General features: G+C 54.4%; 1 pseudogene; it reads right to left on the bottom strand.

Annotated features, from left to right (window-relative positions):
• Positions 1-16,830: 16,830 nt before the first annotated feature.
• On the bottom strand, positions 16,831-16,950 carry LOC131814205 (U6 spliceosomal RNA; annotated as a pseudogene).
• Positions 16,951-17,756: the final 806 nt, after the last annotated feature.

Here is a 17,756-nt window from a genome sequence, read left to right as displayed (position 1 = left end):
TGGGAGATGGTAGTGTGCATAGAGTGCCATCCTAGGCTACGCACGCTACTGCAGCGTTGTGGCTGCATCTGCTTAGTACGGTTTGGCCGCGTGAACACAGGACGCGAACATGGAGCCCGGGAAAGCAAGGCCCAAGAGGCACCACCTCTCCCGCAGCTCTTCTTCCCTGACGCGACAGAGAGAATGACCAAAGCCTTGCTGAGGAAGCAGCAGTGAAGTGCGGTTCGTGCCAAACTGAAAACCTCTGCGAAAGCATAGCAGTCGCTGGGAAATCAGAGTCGGTTCTGTGGGCTGCTGTTGCTCTTTGCCTTCGCCTAGTATTGGTATTAGGATGGTAGAAACCCGTAGAGCGCGTAATCCTCCTAGCTCGGGCATCCACCCTGGGAAAGTACAGCATTCGTTAGGAAATCTGAGTTGGGTCTGAGGGAATCTCCTGTTGCCGGAGCTGGTCTCCTCAGCACGGTGTAATAAACCCGCATGGAGCGAAGTCCTCTATGCCTGGGCATCCCCTCTGCCTGAGAGAGAAGCGCGCTTGTGCCTGTGGAAAGAGCCTTAAGGAATAGGACACGTCTTTCACTGAGCTCCCCAGGAGCATGTCTGTGGAAGGTGCAGCATGCTGCCCAGGGAGAAGAGCAGGAGCCCCTGGCCTTCTCGTCTGGAAACAGTGGTGAAGCAGGAGAGCCGGCCCTGGCAGGCACAGCGGCCGGTGGCAATACAAGTGCCACCGGCTCCCTGTGCAGAGAGATGGAAGCCTGGCTGCTAAGGAGACAGGAGGGGATGAGGTGTGCCGGGCACGTGCTCCTCTCTTAGGAAGGAGTCTGGGCAGAAAGCATGCCTGTCCTGAGCCTCTGGGCCCAAGGAGACAGCAGCTCCTTGGCCACCTGTCCCTGGGGCAGACATGTGCTAGCCACCAGGGTCCTACGCAGAATTCGCAGAAACAGCTCCCTGAAATAAAGGACGGGGAGTCAGATGCCTTCTTCCTCCAGGATGTGGAAGCTCGGAGGAGGCACGGGGTCTAAGGGGAAGGAGTGGGGACAGTCCCCCAAAGCTCCCTATTCTGTCCACTTGCCGTGTGCAAGGATCCTGTCACCTCTCCTTTCCTGTGGGGAAAGCACTGGCCTAGTCTGCGAGTCTGCCTTAGCACCAGAGTAAAAGGCCATGCGATGCATACTCTGGGAGATGGTAGTGTGCATAGAGTGCCATCCTAGGCTATGCACGCTACTACAGGGTTGTGGCTGTGTCTGCCTAGTTCAGCCTGGCAGGTTGAACCCAGGACGCGAACATGGAGCACGGGAAAGCAAGGCCCATGAGGCACCAGCTCTCCCGCAGCTCTTCTTCCCTGCCGAGACAGGGTGAACACCCAAAGCCTTTCTGAAGAAGCAGCAGCGAAGTGCGGTATGTGCCAAGCTGAAATCTTCTGCGAAAGCACAGCAGTCGCTGGGAAATCAGAGTCGATTCTCTGGGCTGCTTTTGTTACTTGCCTTTGACTAGTTTTTGCAGCACTAGGGGAGAATCCCGCATACAGCGAAAGACTCTTTGCCCTGGCATCCCCTCTGGGAAAGCACAGCATTCTTTGGGAAATCAGAGTCGGGTCTGCGGATTCTCCTGTTTCCTGAGCTGGTCTCCTCAGCACGGTGTAATAAACCCGCATGGAGCGAAATCCTCTATTCCTGGGCATCCCCTCTGCCTGAGAGAGAAGCGCGCTTGCGCCTGTGGAAAGAGCCTTAAGGAAAGGGACACGTCTTTCACTGCAATCCCGAGGAGCATGTCTGTGGAAGGTGCAGCATGCTGCCCAGGGGGAAGAGCAGGAGCCCCTGGCCTTCCGGTCTGGAAACGGCTGCGAAGGAGGAGAGCCTGCCCTGATAGGCACAGCGGCCGTTGGTAATACAAGTGTCACCTGCACCCAGTGCAGAGAGACAGAAGCCTGGCTGCTAAGGAGTAGGAGGGGATGAGTATGGCAGGGCGCGTGCTCCACTCTTAGGAAGGAGTCTGAGTAGAAAGCATGCCTGTCCTGAGCCTGTGGGCCAAGGAGACAGCAGCTCCTTGACCACCTGTCCCTGGGGCAGATATGCTCTAGCCACCAGGGGCCTACGCAGAACTCGCAGAAACAGCTCCCTGAAATAACGGGCAGTCAGATGCCGACTTACTCCAGGATGTGGAAGCTTGGAGAAGGCACGAGGTTTAAGGGGCAGGAGTGGGGACAGTCCCCCAAAGCTCCCAATTCAGTGCATTGGCGGTGTGGCGGGATCCTGTCACTTTTCCTTTCCTTGGGGAAAGCACTGGCCTAGTCCGCGAGTCCGCCTGAGCACCGGAGTAAAAGGCCAAGCGATGCCTACACTGGGTAGTGTGCATAGAGTGCCATCCTAGGCTACGCACGCTACTGCAGCGTTGTGGCTGCGTCTGCTTAGTACGGTTTGGCCGCGTGAACACAGGGCGCGAACATACAGCCCGGGAAAGCAAGGCCCAAGAGGCACCAACTCTCTCGCAGCTCTTCTTCCCTGACGCGACAGAGAGAATGACCAAAGCCTTGCTGAGGAAGCAGCAATGAAGTGCGGTTCGTGCCAAACTGAAAACCTCTGCGAAAGCATAGCAGTCGCTGGGAAATCAGAGTCGCTTCTGTGGGCTGCTGTTGCTCTTTGCCTTAGCCTAGTGTTGGTATTAGGATGGTAGAAACCCGTAGAGCGCGTAATCCTTCTTTCTCGGCCATCCACCATGGAAAAGTACAGCATTCTTTAGGAAATCTGAGTTGGGTCTGAGGGAATCTCCTGTTGCCAGAGCTGGTCTCCTCATCACGGTGTAATAAACCCGCATGGAGCGAAATCCTCTATGCCTGGTCATCCCCTCTGCCTGAGAGAGAAGCGCGCTTGCGCCTGTGGAACGAGCCTTAAGGAAAGGGACACGTCTTTCACTGCACTCCCCAGGAGCATGTCTGTGGAAGGTGCAGCATGCTGCCCAGGGGGAAGAGCAGGAGCCCCTGGCCTTCCGGTCTGGAAACGGCTGCGAAGGAGGAGAGCCTGCCCTGATAGGCACAGCGGCCGGTGGTAATACAAGTGTCACCTGCACCCAGTGCAGAGAGACATAAGCCTGGCTGCTAAGTAGTAGGAGGGGATGAGTATGGCAGGGCGCGTGCTCCACTCTTAGGAAGGAGTCTGGGTAGAAAGCATGCCTGTCCTGAGCCTGTGGGCCAAGGAGACAGCAGCTCCTTGACCACCTGTCCCTGGGGCATACATGCTCTAGCCACCAGGGGCCTACGCAGAACTCGCAGAAACAGCTTCCTGAAATAACGGGCAGTCAGATGCCGACTTACTCCAGGATGTGGAAGCTTGGAGAAGGCACGGGGTTTAAGGGGCAGGAGTGGGGACAGTCCCCCAAAGCTCCCAATTCAGTGCATTGGCGGTGTGGCGGGATCCTGTCACTTTTCCTTTCCTGTGGGGAAAGCACTGGCCTAGTCCGCGAGTCCGCCTGAGCACCAGAGTAAAAGGCCAAGCGATGCCCTCACTGGGTAGTGTGCATAGAGTGCCATCCTAGGCTACGCACGCTACTGCAGCGTTGTGGCTGCGTCTGCTTAGTACGGTTTGGCCGCGTGAACACAGGGCGCGAACATAGAGCCCGGGAAAGCAAGGCCCAAGAGGCACCACCTCTCTCGCAGCTCTTCTTCCCTGATGCGACAGAGAGAATGACCAAAGCCTTGCTAAGGAAGCAGCAGTGAAGTGCGGTTCGTGCCAAACTGAAAACCTCTGCGAAAGCATAGCAGTCGCTGGGAAATCAGAGTCGCTTCTGTGGGCTGCTGTTGCTCTTTGCCTTCGCCTAATATTGGTATTAGGATGGTAGAAACCCGTAGAGCGCGTAATCCTTCTTTCTCGGCCATCCACCATGGGAAAGTACAGCATTCTTTAGGAAATCTGAGTTGGGTCTGAGGGAATCTCCTGTTGCCGGAGCTGGTCTCCTCAGCACGGTGTAATAAACCCGCATGGAGCGAAATCCTCTATGCCTGTGCATCCCCTCTGCCTGAGAGAGAAGCGCATTTGCGCCTGTGGAAGAGACTTAAGGAAAGGGACACGTCTTTCACTGCGCTCCCCAGGAGCATGTCTGTGGAAAGTGCAGCATGCTGCCCAGGGAGAAGAGCAGGAGCCCCTGGCCTTCTCGTCCAGAAACAGTGGTGAAGCAGGAGAGCCGGCCCTGGCAGGCACAGCAGCCGGTGGCAATACAAGTGAACCGGCTCCCTGTGCAGAGAGACGGAAGCCTGGCTGCTAAAGAGACAGGAGGGGATGAGGTGTGCCAGGCGCGTGCTCCTCTCTTAGGAAGGAGTCTGGGCAGAAAGCATGCCTGTCCTGAGCCTCTGGGCCCAAGGAGACAGCAGCTCCTTGGCCACCTGTCCCTGGGGCAGACACGTGATAGCCCACCAGGGTCCTACGCAGAATTCGCAGAAACAGCTCCCTGAAATAACGGACGGGGAGTCAGATGCCTTCTTCCTCCAGGATGTGGAAGCTTGGAAGAGGCACGGGTTTTAAGGGGAAGGAGTGGGGACAGTCCCCCAAAGCTCCCTATTCAGTCCACTTGCCGTGTGCAAGGATCCTGTCACCTCTCCTTTGCTGTGGGGAAAGCACTGGCGTAGTCCGAGCCGCGAGTCTGCCTTAGCGCCAGAGTAAAAGGCCAAGCGATGCATACTCTGGGAGATGGTAGTGTGCATAGAGTGCCATCCTAGGCTACGCACGCTACTGCAGCGTTGTGGCTGCATCTTCTTAGTACGGTTTGGCCGCGTGAACACAGGACGCGAACATGGAGCCCGGGAAAGCAAGGCCCAAGAGGCACCAACTCTCCCGCAGCTCTTCTTCCCTGACGCGACAGAGAGAATGACCAAAGCCTTGCTGAGGAAGCAGCAGTGAAGTGCGGTTCGTGCCAAACTGAAAACCTCTGCGAAAGCATAGCAGTCGCTGGGAAATCAGAGTCGGTTCTGTGGGCTGCTGTTGCTCTTTGCCTTTGCCTAATATTGGTATTAGGATGGTAGAAACCCGTAGAGCGCGTAATCCTCCTTGCTCGGGCATCCACCCTGGGAAAGTACAGCATTCTTTAGGAAATCTGAGTTGGGTCTGAGGGAATCTCCTGTTGCCGGAGCTGGTCTCCTCAGCACGGTGTAATAAACCCGCATGGAGCGAAATCCTCTATGCCTGGGCATCCCCTGTGCCTGAGAGAGAAGCGCGATTGTGCCTGTGGAAAGAGTCTTAAGGAATAGCACACGTCTTTCACTGCGCTCCCCAGGAGCATGTCTGTGGAAGGTGCAGCATGCTGCCCAGGGAGAAGAGCAGGAGCCCCTGGCCTTCTCGTCGTAAAGAGTGGTGAAGCCAGAGAGCCGGCCCTGGCAGGCACAGCGGCCGGTGGCAATACAAGTTTCACCGGCTCCCTGTGCAGAGAGACGGAAGCCTGGCTACTAAGGAGACAGGAGGGGATGAGGTGTGCCGGGCACGTGCTCCTCTCTTAGGAAGGATTCTGGGCAGAAAGCATGCCTGTCCTGAGCCTCTGGGCCCAAGGAGACAGCAGCTCCTTGGCCACCTGTCCCTGGGGCAGACATGTGCTAGCCACCAGGGTCCTACGCAGAATTCGCAGAAACAGCTCCCTGAAATAAAGGACGGGGAGTCAGATGCCTTCTTCCTCCAGGATGTGGAAGCTCGGAGGAGGCACGGGGTTTAAGGGGAAGGAGTGGAGACAGTCCCCCAAAGCTCCTTATTCTGTCCACTTGCCGTGTGCAAGGATCCTGTCACCTCTCCTTTCCTGTGGGGAAAGCACTGGCCTAGTCTGCGAGTCTGCCTTAGCGCCAGAGTAAAAGGCCAAGCGATGCATACTCTGGTAGATGGTAGTGTGCATAGAGTGCCATCCTAGGCTATGCACGCTACTACAGGGTTGTGGCTGTGTCTGCCTAGTTCAGCCTGGCAGGTTGAACCCAGGACGCGAACATGGAGCACGGGAAAGCAAGGCCCAAGAGGCACCAGCTCTCCCGCAGCTCTTCGTCCCAGCCGCTACAGGGTGAACACCCAAAGCCTTTCTGAGGAAGCAGCAGCGAAGTGCGGTTTGTGCCAAGCTGAAATCATCTGCGAAAGCAGAGCATTCGCTGGGAAATTAGAGTCGGTTCTCTGGGCTGCTTTTGTTACTTGCCTTTGACTAGCTTTCGCAGCACTAGGGTAGAATCCCGCATACAGCGAAAGCCTCTTTGCCCTGGCATCCCCTCTGGGAAAGCACAGCATTCTTTGGGAAATCAGAGTCGGGTCTGCGGATTCTCCTGTTTCCTGAGCTGGTCTCCTCAGCACGGTGTAATAAACCCGCATGGAGCGAAATCCTCTATGCCTGGGCATCCCCTCTGCCTGAGAGAGAAGCGCGCTTGCGCCTGTGGAAAGAGCCTTAAGGAAAGGGACACGTCTTTCACTGCACTCCCCAGGAGCATGTCTGTGGAAGGTGCAGCATGCTGCCCAGGGGAAAGAGCAGGAGCCCCTGGCCTTCCGGTCTGGAAACGGCTGTGAAGGAGGAGAGCCTGAACTGATAGGCACAGCGGCCGTTGGTAATACAAGTGTCACCTGCACCCAGTGCAGAGAGACAGAAGCCTGGCTGCTAAGGAGTAGGAGGGGATGAGTATGGCAGGGCGCGTGCTCCACTCTTAGGAAGGAGTCTGGGTAGAAAGCATGCCTGTCCTGAGCCTGTGGGCCAAGGAGACAGCAGCTCCTTGACCACCTGTCCCTGGGGAGACATGCTCTAGCCACCAGGGGCCTACGCAGAACTCGCAGAAACAGCTCCCTGAAATAACGGGCAGTCAGATGCCGACTTACTCCAGGATGTGGAAGCTTGGAGAAGGCACGGGGTTTAAGGGGCAGGAGTGGGGACAGTCCCCCAAAGCTCCCAATTCAGTGCATTGGCGGTGTGGCGGGATCCTGTCACCTCTCCTTTCCTGTGGGGAAAGCACTGGCCTAGTCCGCGAGTCCGCCTGAGCACCAGAGTAAAAGGCCAAGCGATGCCTACACTGGGAGATGGTAGTGTGCATAGAGTGCCATCCTAGGCTACGCACGCTACTGCAGCGTTGTGGCTGCATCTGCTTAGTACGGTTTGGCCGCGTGAACACAGGACGCGAACATGGAGCCCGGGAAAGCAAGGCCCAAGAGGCACCACCTCTCCCGCAGCTCTTCTTCCCTGACGCGACAGAGAGAATGACCAAAGCCTTGCTGAGGAAGCAGCAGTGAAGTGCGGTTCGTGCCAAACTGAAAACCTCTGCGAAAGCATAGCAGTCGCTGGGAAATCAGAGTCGGTTCTGTGGGCTGCTGTTGCTCTTTGCCTTCGCCTAGTATTGGTATTAGGATGGTAGAAACCCGTAGAGCGCGTAATCCTCCTAGCTCGGGCATCCACCCTGGGAAAGTACAGCATTCGTTAGGAAATCTGAGTTGGGTCTGAGGGAATCTCCTGTTGCCGGAGCTGGTCTCCTCAGCACGGTGTAATAAACCCGCATGGAGCGAAGTCCTCTATGCCTGGGCATCCCCTCTGCCTGAGAGAGAAGCGCGCTTGTGCCTGTGGAAAGAGCCTTAAGGAATAGGACACGTCTTTCACTGCGCTCCCCAGGAGCATGTCTGTGGAAGGTGCAGCATGCTGCCCAGGGAGAAGAGCAGGAGCCCCTGGCCTTCTCGTCCGGAAACAGTGGTGAAGCAGGAGATCCGGCCCTGGCAGGCACAGCGGCCGGTGGCAATACAAGTGTCACTGGCTCCCTGTGCAGAGAGACGGAAGCCTGACTGCTAAGGAGACAGGAGGTGATGAGGTGTGCCGGGCGCGTGCTCCTCTCTTCGGAAGGAGTCTGGGCAGAAAGCATGCCTGTCCTGAGCCTCTGGGCCCAAGGAGACAGCAGCTCCTTGGCCACCTGTCCCTGGGGCAGACACGTGATAGCCCACCAGGGTCTTACGCAGAATTCGCAGAAACAGCTCCCTGAAATAACGGACGGGGAGTCAGATTCCTTCTTCCTCCAGGATGTGGAAGTTTGGAGGAGGCACGGGTTTTAAGGGGAAGGAGTGGGGACAGTCCCCCAAAGCTCCCTATTCAGTCCACTTGCCGTGTGCAAGGATCCTGTCACCTCTCATTTCCTGTGGGGAAAGCACTGGCCTAGTCCGCGCCGCGAGTCTGTCTTAGCGCCAGAGTAAAAGGCCAAGCGATGCATACTCTGGGAGATGGTATTGTGCATAGAGTGCCATCCTAGGCTATGCACCCTACTACAGGGTTTTGGCTGTGTCTGCCTAGTTCAGCCTGGCTGAATAGGGAGCTTTGGGGGACTGCTCTTCTCCCTGGGCAGCATGCTGCACCTTCCACAGACATGCTCCTGGGGAGTGCAGTGAAAGACGTGTCCCTTTCCTTAAGGCTCTTTCCACAGGCGCAAGCGCGCTTCTCTCTCAGGCAGAGGGGATGCCCAGGCATAGAGGATTTCGCTCCATGCGGGTTTATTACATCGTGCTGAGGAGACCAGCTCAGGAAACAGGAGAATCCCCAGACCCGACTCTGATTTCCCAACGAATGCTGTGCTTTCCCAGAGGGGATGCCAGGGCAAAGATGCTTTCGCTGTATGCGGGATTCTCCCCCCGTGCTGCGAATACTAGTCTAAGGCAAGTAACCAAAGTAGCTCAGAGAACCGACTCTGATTTCCCAGCGACTGCTGTGCTTTCGCAGAATTTTTCAGCTTGGCACAAACCGCACTTCGCTGCTGCTTCCTCAGAAAGGCTTTGGGTGTTCACCCTGTCGCGGCAGGGAAGAAGAGCTGCGGGAGAGCTGGTGCCTCTTGGGCCTTGCTTTCCCGTGCTCCATGTTCGCGTCCTGAGTTCAACCTGCCAGGCTGAACTAGGCAGACACAGCCACAACCCTGTAGTAGCGTGCATAGCCTAGGATGGTACTCTATGCACACTACCATCTCCCAGAGTATGCATCGATTGGCCTTTTACTCTGGCGCTAAGGCAGACTCGCGGACTAGGCCAGTGCTTTCCCCACAGGAAAGGAGAGGTGACAGGATCCTTGCACACGGCAAGTGGACTGAATAGGGAGCTTTGGGGAACTGTTCCCACTCCTTCCCCTTAAACCCCTTGCCACCTCCAAGCTTCCACATCCTGGAGGAAGAAGGCATCTGACTCCCCGTCCGTTATTTCAGGGAGCTGTTTCTGCGAATTCTGCGTAGGACCCTGGTGGCTATCACGTGTCTGCCCCAGGGACAGGTGGCCAAGGAGCTGCTGTCTCCTTGGGCCCAGAGGCTCAGGACAGGCATGCTTTCTGCCCAGACTCCTTCCTAAGAGAGGAGCACGCGCCTGGCACACCTCATCCCCTCCTGTCTCCTTAGCAGCCAGGCTTCCGTCTCCCTGCACAGGGAGCCGGTTACACTTGTATTGCCACCGGCCGCTGTGCCTGCCAGGGCCGGCTCTCCTGCTTCGCCACTGTTTCCAGACGAGAAAGCCAGCGGCTCCTGCTCTTCTCCCTGGGCAGCATGCTGCACCTTCCACAGACATGCTCCTGGGGAGCGCAGTGAAAGACGTGTCCCTTTCCTTAAGTCTCTTTCCACAGGCGCAAGCACGATTATCTCTCAGGCAGAGGGGATGCCCAGGCATAGAGGATTTCGCTCCTTGCGAGTTCATTACACCATGCTGAGGAGACCATCTCCGGCAACAGGAGATTCCCTCAGACCCAACTCGGATTTGCCAAAGAATGCTGTACTTTCCCAGAGTGGATGCCCGAGCAAAGAGGATTTCGCTCTCTAAGGGTTTCTACCATCCTAATACCAATACTAGGCTAAGGCAAAGAGCAACAGCAGCCCACAGAACCGACTCTGGTTTCCCAGTGACTGCTATGCTTTCGCAGAGGTTTTCAGTTTGGCACGAACAGCACTTCACTGCTGCTTCCTTAGCAAGGCTTTGGTCATTCTCTCTGTCGCGTCAGGGAAGAAGAGCTGCGGGAGAGGTATTGCCTCTTGGGCCTTGCTTTCCCGGGCTCCATGTTCGCGTCCTGTGTTCACGCTGCCAAACCGCAGTAAGCAGATGCAGCCACAACGCTGCAGTAGCGTGCGTAGCCTAGCACTCTATGCACACTACCATCTCCCAGTGTAGGCATCGCTTGGCCTTTTACTCTGGTGCTCAGGCGGACTCGCGGACTAGGCCAGTGCTTTCCCCACAGGAAAGGAGAGGTGACAGGATCCCGCCACACCGCCCATGCACTGAATAGGGAGCTTCGGGGGACTGTCCCCACTCCTGCCCCTTATACCCCGTGCCTTCTCCAAGCTTCCACATCCTGGAGTAAGTCGGCATCTGACTCGCCGTTATTTCAGGGAGCTGTTTCTGCGAGTTCTGCGTAGGCCCCTGTTCGCTAGAGCATGTCTGCCCCAGGGACAGGTGGCCAAGGAGCTGCTGTCTCCTTGGCCCACAGCCTCAGTACAGGCATGCTTTCTAACCAGACTCCTTCCTAAGAGTGGAGCACGCGCCCTGCCATACTCATCCCCTCCTGTCTCCTTAGCAGCCAGGCTTCTGTCTCTCTGCACTGCGTGCAGGTGACACTTGTATTACCACCGGCCATTGTGCCTATCAGGGCTGGCTCTCTTGCTTCGCAACTGTTTCCAGACCGGAAGGCCAACGGCTCCTGTTCTTCCCCCCGGGCAGCGAGCTGCCCCTTCCACGGACATGCTCCTGGGGACCCCAGGGAAAAACGTGTCCCATTCCTTAAGGCTTTTTCCACAGGCGGAAGCGCGCTTCTCTCTCAGGCAGAGGGGAAGCCCAGGCCAAGAGGATTTCGCTCCATGCACGTTTATTCCACCGTGCTGAGGAGTTCAGCTCTGGCAAATATGAGCCTTCCACCGACCCGACTGTGACTTCCCAAAGAATGCTGTGCTTTCCAGAGTGGATGACCGAGCAAAGAGGCTTTCGCTCTATGTGGGTTTCTCCCATCCTATTACGAATACTAGGCTAAGGCAAGCAGCAACAGCAGCCCACAGAACCGACTCAGATTTCCCAGCGACTGCTCTGTTTCGCAGAGGTTTTCATCTTGGCACCAACTGCACTTCACTGCTCTTCCTCTGCAAGGCGTTAGTCATTCTCTCTGTCGCGTCAGGGAAGAATAGCTGCGGGAGAGCTGTTGCCTCTTTGGCCTTGCTTCCCCGGGCTCCATGTTTGCGTCCTGGGTTCATCCTGCCTGGGCGAACTAAGCAGACACAGCTACAACCCTCCAGTAGCGTGCATAGCCTAGGATGGCACTCTATGTACACTACCATCTCCCAGTGTAGGCATCGCTTGGACTTTTACTCTGGCGCTCAGGCGGATTCTTGTACTAGGCCATTGGTTTCCCCACAGGAAAGGAGAGGTGACAGGATTCCTGCACACCGACCGTGCACTGAATATGGAGTTTTGGGAGACTGTCCCCACGCCTTCCAGTTAAACCCCGTTCCTCCACCAAGCTTCCCCATCCTGGAGGAAGTCGGCATCTGACTCGCCGTTATTTCAGGGAGCTGTTTTTGCGCTTCAGCGTAGGCCCCTGGTGTCTAGAGCATGTCTACCTCAGGGACAGGTGGCCAAGGAGCTGTTGTCTCCTTGGCCCACAGGCTCAGGACAGGCATGCTTTCTACCTAGACTCCTTCCTAAGAGTGGAGCACGCGCCCTGCCCTACTCCTCCCCTCCTCTCTCCGTAGCAGCCAGGCTTCCGTCTCTCTGCACAGGGAGCGGGTGAAACTTGTATTACCACCGGCCGCAGTGCCTGTCAGGGCCGGCTCTCCTGCTTTGCAACCGTTTCCAGACCAGAAGGCCAACGGCTCCTGCTCTTCTCCCCGGGCAGCCTGCTGCACCTTCCACCGATATGCTCCTGGGGACCGCACAGGAAAACGTGTCTATTTCCTTAAGGCTCTTTCCACAGGTGCAAGCACGATCTCTCTCAGGCAGAGGGGATGCCCAGGCAAAGAGGGTTTCGCTCCATGCGGGTTTATTACACCGTGCTGAGGAGACCAGCTCAGGAAACAGGAGAATCCCTCAGACCCGACTCTGATTTCCCAATGAATGCTGTGCTTTCCCAGAGGGGATGCCAGGGCAAAGAGGCTTTCGCTCTATGCGGGATTCTCCCATAGTGCTGAGCCTACTAGGCTAAGGCAAGCAACAAAAGCAGCCCAGAGAACCGACTCTGATTTTCCAGCGACTGCTATGCTTTCGCAGAGGTTTTCAGCTTCGCACGAACCGCACTTCGCTGCTGCTTCCTCAGAAAGGCTTTGGGTGTTCACTCTGTCGCGGCAGGGAAGAAGAGCCGCGGTAGAGCTGGTGTCCTTTGGAACTTTCTTTCCCGGGCTCCAAGTTCACGCCCGGCGTTCACCTTGCTATGCCGAACTCAGCACACACAGACACAACCGTGCAGCAGCGTGTGTGTCTTAGCATGGCACTCTAGGCCTATTACCATCTCCTGGGGTAGGTAAGGCTTTGCCTTTTGCTCCCGTGCTCAGGCAGTCTCGGGGTCTAGGCCAGTGCCTTCACCACAGAAGAGAGGAGGCGACAAGATCCCTGTACACGGCCCGTGCACAGGGATGGGGAAATGTTGGGGACTGTCTCCACTCCTTCCCCGGCACACCCCCTGCCACCCACATCGCTGCCACATCTTGGTGGAAGACGGCATCTGACTGCCCGTTTCTCCTTGGGGTTGTTTCTGCGAGTTCTGGGTATGGCACCTGGTGGCAAGCCCAAGTCTGCCCTTGGGACAGGTGGCCAAGGAGATGCTGTCCCCTTGGGACCAGAGGCACAGGACAGGCCTGCCTTCTGCCCAGACTCCTTCCTCAGAGTGAAGCACGTGCCTCTGCCCTAGTAGTCCCCTCATATCTCCTTAGCAGCCAGGCTTCCCTCTCTCCACACAGGGTGGGGGTGACACTTGTCTTGCTACCGGCCTGTTCTTCATGCTATCCTGTGGCGCGAGCGTATCCCGACCCCAAGGCCAACGTCTCCTTCTCTTCTCCGTGGGCGGCGTGCTGCGCCTTCCCCACACTTGGCTTCTCTCTCAGGCAGAGGGGATGCTAGGGCAAAGGGTATTTCGCTCCATGCGGGTATCTTCCACCGAGCTGCGTGACTAACTCAGGCAAGCAGCAGCAGCATCCCCAAACCCAACTCTGATTTCCCAAGGAACGCTGTGCGTTCCCAGGGGAGATGCCCAGGCAAAAGGTGGGTTTCTCCCACCGTGAGACTGGGCTCATGCAAACTGCAGCAGCCCGCAGAACATTTCTCAGCGAATGCTGTGCTTTCGCAGAGGCTTTAGCTTGGCGCGAACAGCACTTCGCTGCTTCGCTGCTGCTTCCTCAGCAAGGCTTCAGTCGCGTCAGGGAAGAAGAGCTCCGGGAGAGCTGGTGCTTCTTGGGCCTTGCTTTCCCGGGCTCCATGTTCGCGTCCTGGGTTCACCCTGCCAGGCCGAACTAAGCAGACACAGCCACAACCCTGCAGTAGCGTGCGAGGCCTAGAATGACACTCTATGCACACTACCATCTCCCAGAGTATGCATCGCTTGGCCTTTTACTCTGGCGCTCAGGCGGACTCGCGGACTAGGCCAATGCTTTCCCCACAGGAAAGGAGAAGTGACAGGATCCTTGCACACGGCAAGTGGACTGAATAGGGAGCTTTGGGGGACTGTCCCCACTCCTTCCCCTTAAACCCCGTGCCTCCTCCGAGCTTCCACATCCTGGAGGAAGAAGGCATCTGACTCCCCGTCATTTCAGGGAGCTGTTTCTGTGAGTACAGGGTAGGCGCCTGGTGGCTAGAGCATGTCTGCCCCAGGGACAGGTGGCCAAGGAGTTGCTGTCTCCTTGGGCCCAGAGGCTCAGGACAGGCATGCTTTCTGCCCAGACTCCTTCCTAAGAGAGGAGCACGCGCCCAGCACACCTCATCCCCTCCTGTCTCCTTAGCATCCAGGCTTCCATCTCCCTGCACAGGGATCCGGTGACACTTGTATTGCCACCGGCCGCTGTGCCTGCCAGGGCCGGTTCTCCTGCTTCGCCACTGTTTCCAGACGAGAAGGCCAGGGGCTCCTGCTCTTCTCCCTGGGCAGCATGCTGCACCTTCCACAGACATGCTCCTGGGGAGCGCAGTGAAAGACGTGTCCTTTTCCTTAAGTCTTTGGGTGTTCACTCTGTCGCGGCAGGGAGGAATAGCCGCGGGAGAGCTGGTGGCTTTTGGGACTTGCTTTCCACGCTCCAAGTTCACGCCCGGGGTTCACCTTGCTATTCCGAACTAAGCAGACACAGTCACAACCCTGCAGCAGCGTGCCTGTCTTAGTATGGCACTCTATGCCTATTACCATCTCCTGGGGTAGGTTAGGCTTTGCCTTTTGCTCTGGTGCTCAGGCAGACTCGAGGTCTAGGCCCGTGCCTTCACCACAGGAGAGAGGAGGCGACAGGATCAGTGAACACGGCCCGTGCACTGGGATGGGGAACAGTGGGGGCCTGTCTCCACTCCTTCCCTGGCACAAGCCCAGCCACCCTATTCGCTGCCACATTTTGGTTGACGATGGCATCTAACTGCCCGTTTCTCCATGGGGCTGTTTTTGCGAGTTCCGGGTATGTTACCTGGTGGCAAGCCCACGTCTGCCCTTGGGACAGGTGGCTTGGGAAATGCTGTCCCATGGGACCAGAGGCAAAGGATAGGCATGCCTTCTGCCCACACTCCGTCCTCAGAATGGAGCACGCGACCCTGCCCTAGTCGTCCGCTCATGTCCCCTTAGCGGCCAGGGTTCCATCTCTCCGCACAGGGAGCTGGTGACACTTGTCTTGCCACCAGCCTGCTGTTCTAGCCCCGGCAGGCTATCCTGCTTCCCGCGCGTTTCCCGACCCCAAGGCAAAAGGCTCCTTCTCTTCTCTGGGGGCGGCGTGCTGCGCCTTCCCCACTCTTGACTTCTCTCTCAGGCAGAGGGGATGCTAGGGCAATGGGTATTTCGCTCCAGGGACAGGTGGCCAAGGACTGCTGACTCCTTAGCCCACAGGCTCAGGACAGGCATGCTTTCTACCCAGACTCCTTCCTAAGAGTGGAGCACGCGCCCTGCCATACTCATCCCCTCCTACTCCTCTTAGCAGCCAGGCTTCTGTCTCTCTGCACCGGCTGCAGGTGACACTTGTATTACCACCGGCCACTGTGCCTGTCAGGGCCAGCTCTCTTGCTTCGCAACCGTTTCCAGACCAGAAGGGCAACGGCTCCTGCTCTTCCCCCCAGGCAGCGTGCTGCCCCTTCCACGGACATTCTCCTGGGGACCGCAGTGAAAAACGAGTCCCATTCCTTAAGGCTCTTTCCACAGGCGCAAGCGCGCTTCTCTCTCAGGCAGAGGCGATGCCGAGGCATAGAGGTTTTCGCCCCATGCGGGTTTATTACACCGTGCTGAGGAGACCAGCTCAGGCAACATGAGCATCCCTCAGACCCGACTCTGATTTCCCAAAGAATGCTGTGCTTTTGCACAGCAAAAGAAACAGTTACCAAAGCCAAAAGATGACACTCAGAAGTTATCTGGGAGAAGATATTTGCAAATGACATACCAGATGAAGGGCCAGTATCTATCCAAAATCTATAAAGAGCTTATCAAACTCAACAACCTAAGAACAAATAATCGAATGAACAAATGGCAGAGGACATGAACAGACAGTTCTGCAAAGAATACTTCCAAATAGCAAACAGACACATGAAATAAATGCTCCACATCACTCGGAATCAGGGAAATACAAATCAAAACCAGAATGAGATACCACCTCACACCTTTCAGAATGGCTATTATGAACAAGTCAGTCAATGACAGATGCTGGCGAGGATGTGGAGAAAGTTCAACTCTCCTACACTGTACGTGGGAATGCAAGCTGGTGCAACCACTCTGGAAAACAGCGTGGAGGTCCCTCATAAAGCTGAAAATAGAACTACCCTATGACCCAGTGTTTGTAGTACTGGATATATACCCTAAAGATACAAACGTGGCATTCTGAAGGAGCACATGCACCCAAATGTTTATAGCAGCAATGTCCACAATAGTTAAACTATGCAAAGAACCTAAATGTTCTTCAACAGATTAATCAATTAATAAGATGTGGTATATATGTACAATGGGATACTGTGCAGCCATCAAAAGAAATGAAATCCTGCTATTTGTGATGACATGGATGGAACTAGAGGGTATTATGCTTGGCGAAATAAATCAATCTGAGAAAGACAACTATCATATGATCTCCCTGATATGATGAAGTGGAGATGCAACATAGGCGGTTTCGGGCGTACGAAAAGAAAAATAAAAGATGGGATTGGGAGGGAGACAAACCATAAAAGACTGAATCTCACAAAACAGACTGAGGGTCGCTGGGGGGAGGTGTGTTGGGAGAGGATGGTAGGGGTATGGACATTGGGGAGGGCAGGTGCTATGGTGAGTGATGGTGAGTGCTGTGAAATGTGTAAACCTGGTGATTCACAGACCTGTACCCCTAGGGATAAAAACACATTATATGTTTATAAAAAATTTAAAAAAATAATTTAAAAAATCCATTAAAGAAAAAACACATATTGCAAGCCCAGAGCTAATCTCATATTCAATCAAAAAAGTTTGAAAGTTTTCCCCTTAAAGATCAGAAAAAAGACAAGTGTGTCCACTTTCACTACTCTCATTTGACATAGTACTGGATGTCCTAGCCAGAGAAACAAGGAACACAAAGAAATAAAAGACTCCAAAAAAAAGAAAGAAGTAAAATTTTCTTTTTTTGGATAACATGAACTTACATGTAAAAAAATCCTAAAAACTTCACAAAAAATTTTGAATAAACAAATTGAATAAAGCTGCCAAATACAAGATCAATATTTAAAAAACAAGAATTTTGTTTTGTTTCGTTTTTTTTAAAATAGTTTTTCATGTCATCCTTGCTCAGTGATCACGCTAATCTTCTTTGCATCATTCCAATTTTAGTATATGTGCTGCCAAAGTAAGCACAAGACAGGAGCATTTTAACACTCTAATGAACTATCTGAAAAAATAAAGAGAACAATCTAATTCACAATAGCATCAAAAATAATAAAATTCTTAGGAAAAGATTTAACTAAGAAGATGAAAGATCTGTACCCCATAAACTATGACATTGATAAAGAAATTGAAGGAGACATAAATGGAAAGATAGCTCATATTTATGAATGGTAAGAATTAACATTGTTAAAATGTCCATACTACCGAAAACCATCTGTAAATTCAATTCCTATCAAAAATCCAATGTTAGGGGTGCCTGGGTGGCTCAGTGGGTTAAGCCGCTGCCTTCGGCTTAGGTCATGATCCTAGGGTCCTGGGATCGAGCCCTGCATCAGGCTCTCAGCTCAGCAGGAAGCTGCTACCTCTTGTCTCTCTGCCTGCCTCTCTGCCTGCTCGTCATCTCTCTCTGTCAAATAAATAATCTTTAAAAAAATCCAATATTTTTTTTTACAGAAGTAAGTAAAGAATCCTAAAATTTATATGAGACCATAAAAGACAACAAATAATTAAAGCAGTTCTGAGAAAGAATGAAGCGAAATTATACTTCTTGATTTGAAACTCTACTACCAAAGCCCTCATGCTCAAAACAATAAAGTATACTGGCATAAAAACAGACCAATAAACAAGTAGAACAGAATTGAGAGTCCAGAAATAAATCCTTTCATACAGTCACCTAACATTTGACAGCGGCAAACATATATAATGGGTAAAGATAGTCTGTTCAATAAATGATATTTAAAACTGAATAGTCACATAAACCAGCATGAAACTGGAAC

Source organism: Mustela lutreola, chromosome 13 (assembly GCF_030435805.1).
Source record: "Mustela lutreola isolate mMusLut2 chromosome 13, mMusLut2.pri, whole genome shotgun sequence".
Taxonomy (NCBI): domain Eukaryota; kingdom Metazoa; phylum Chordata; class Mammalia; order Carnivora; family Mustelidae; genus Mustela; species Mustela lutreola.
The sequence above is the reverse complement of the archived record's forward strand: the minus strand, read 5'-3'. Positions and strand labels throughout refer to the sequence as shown.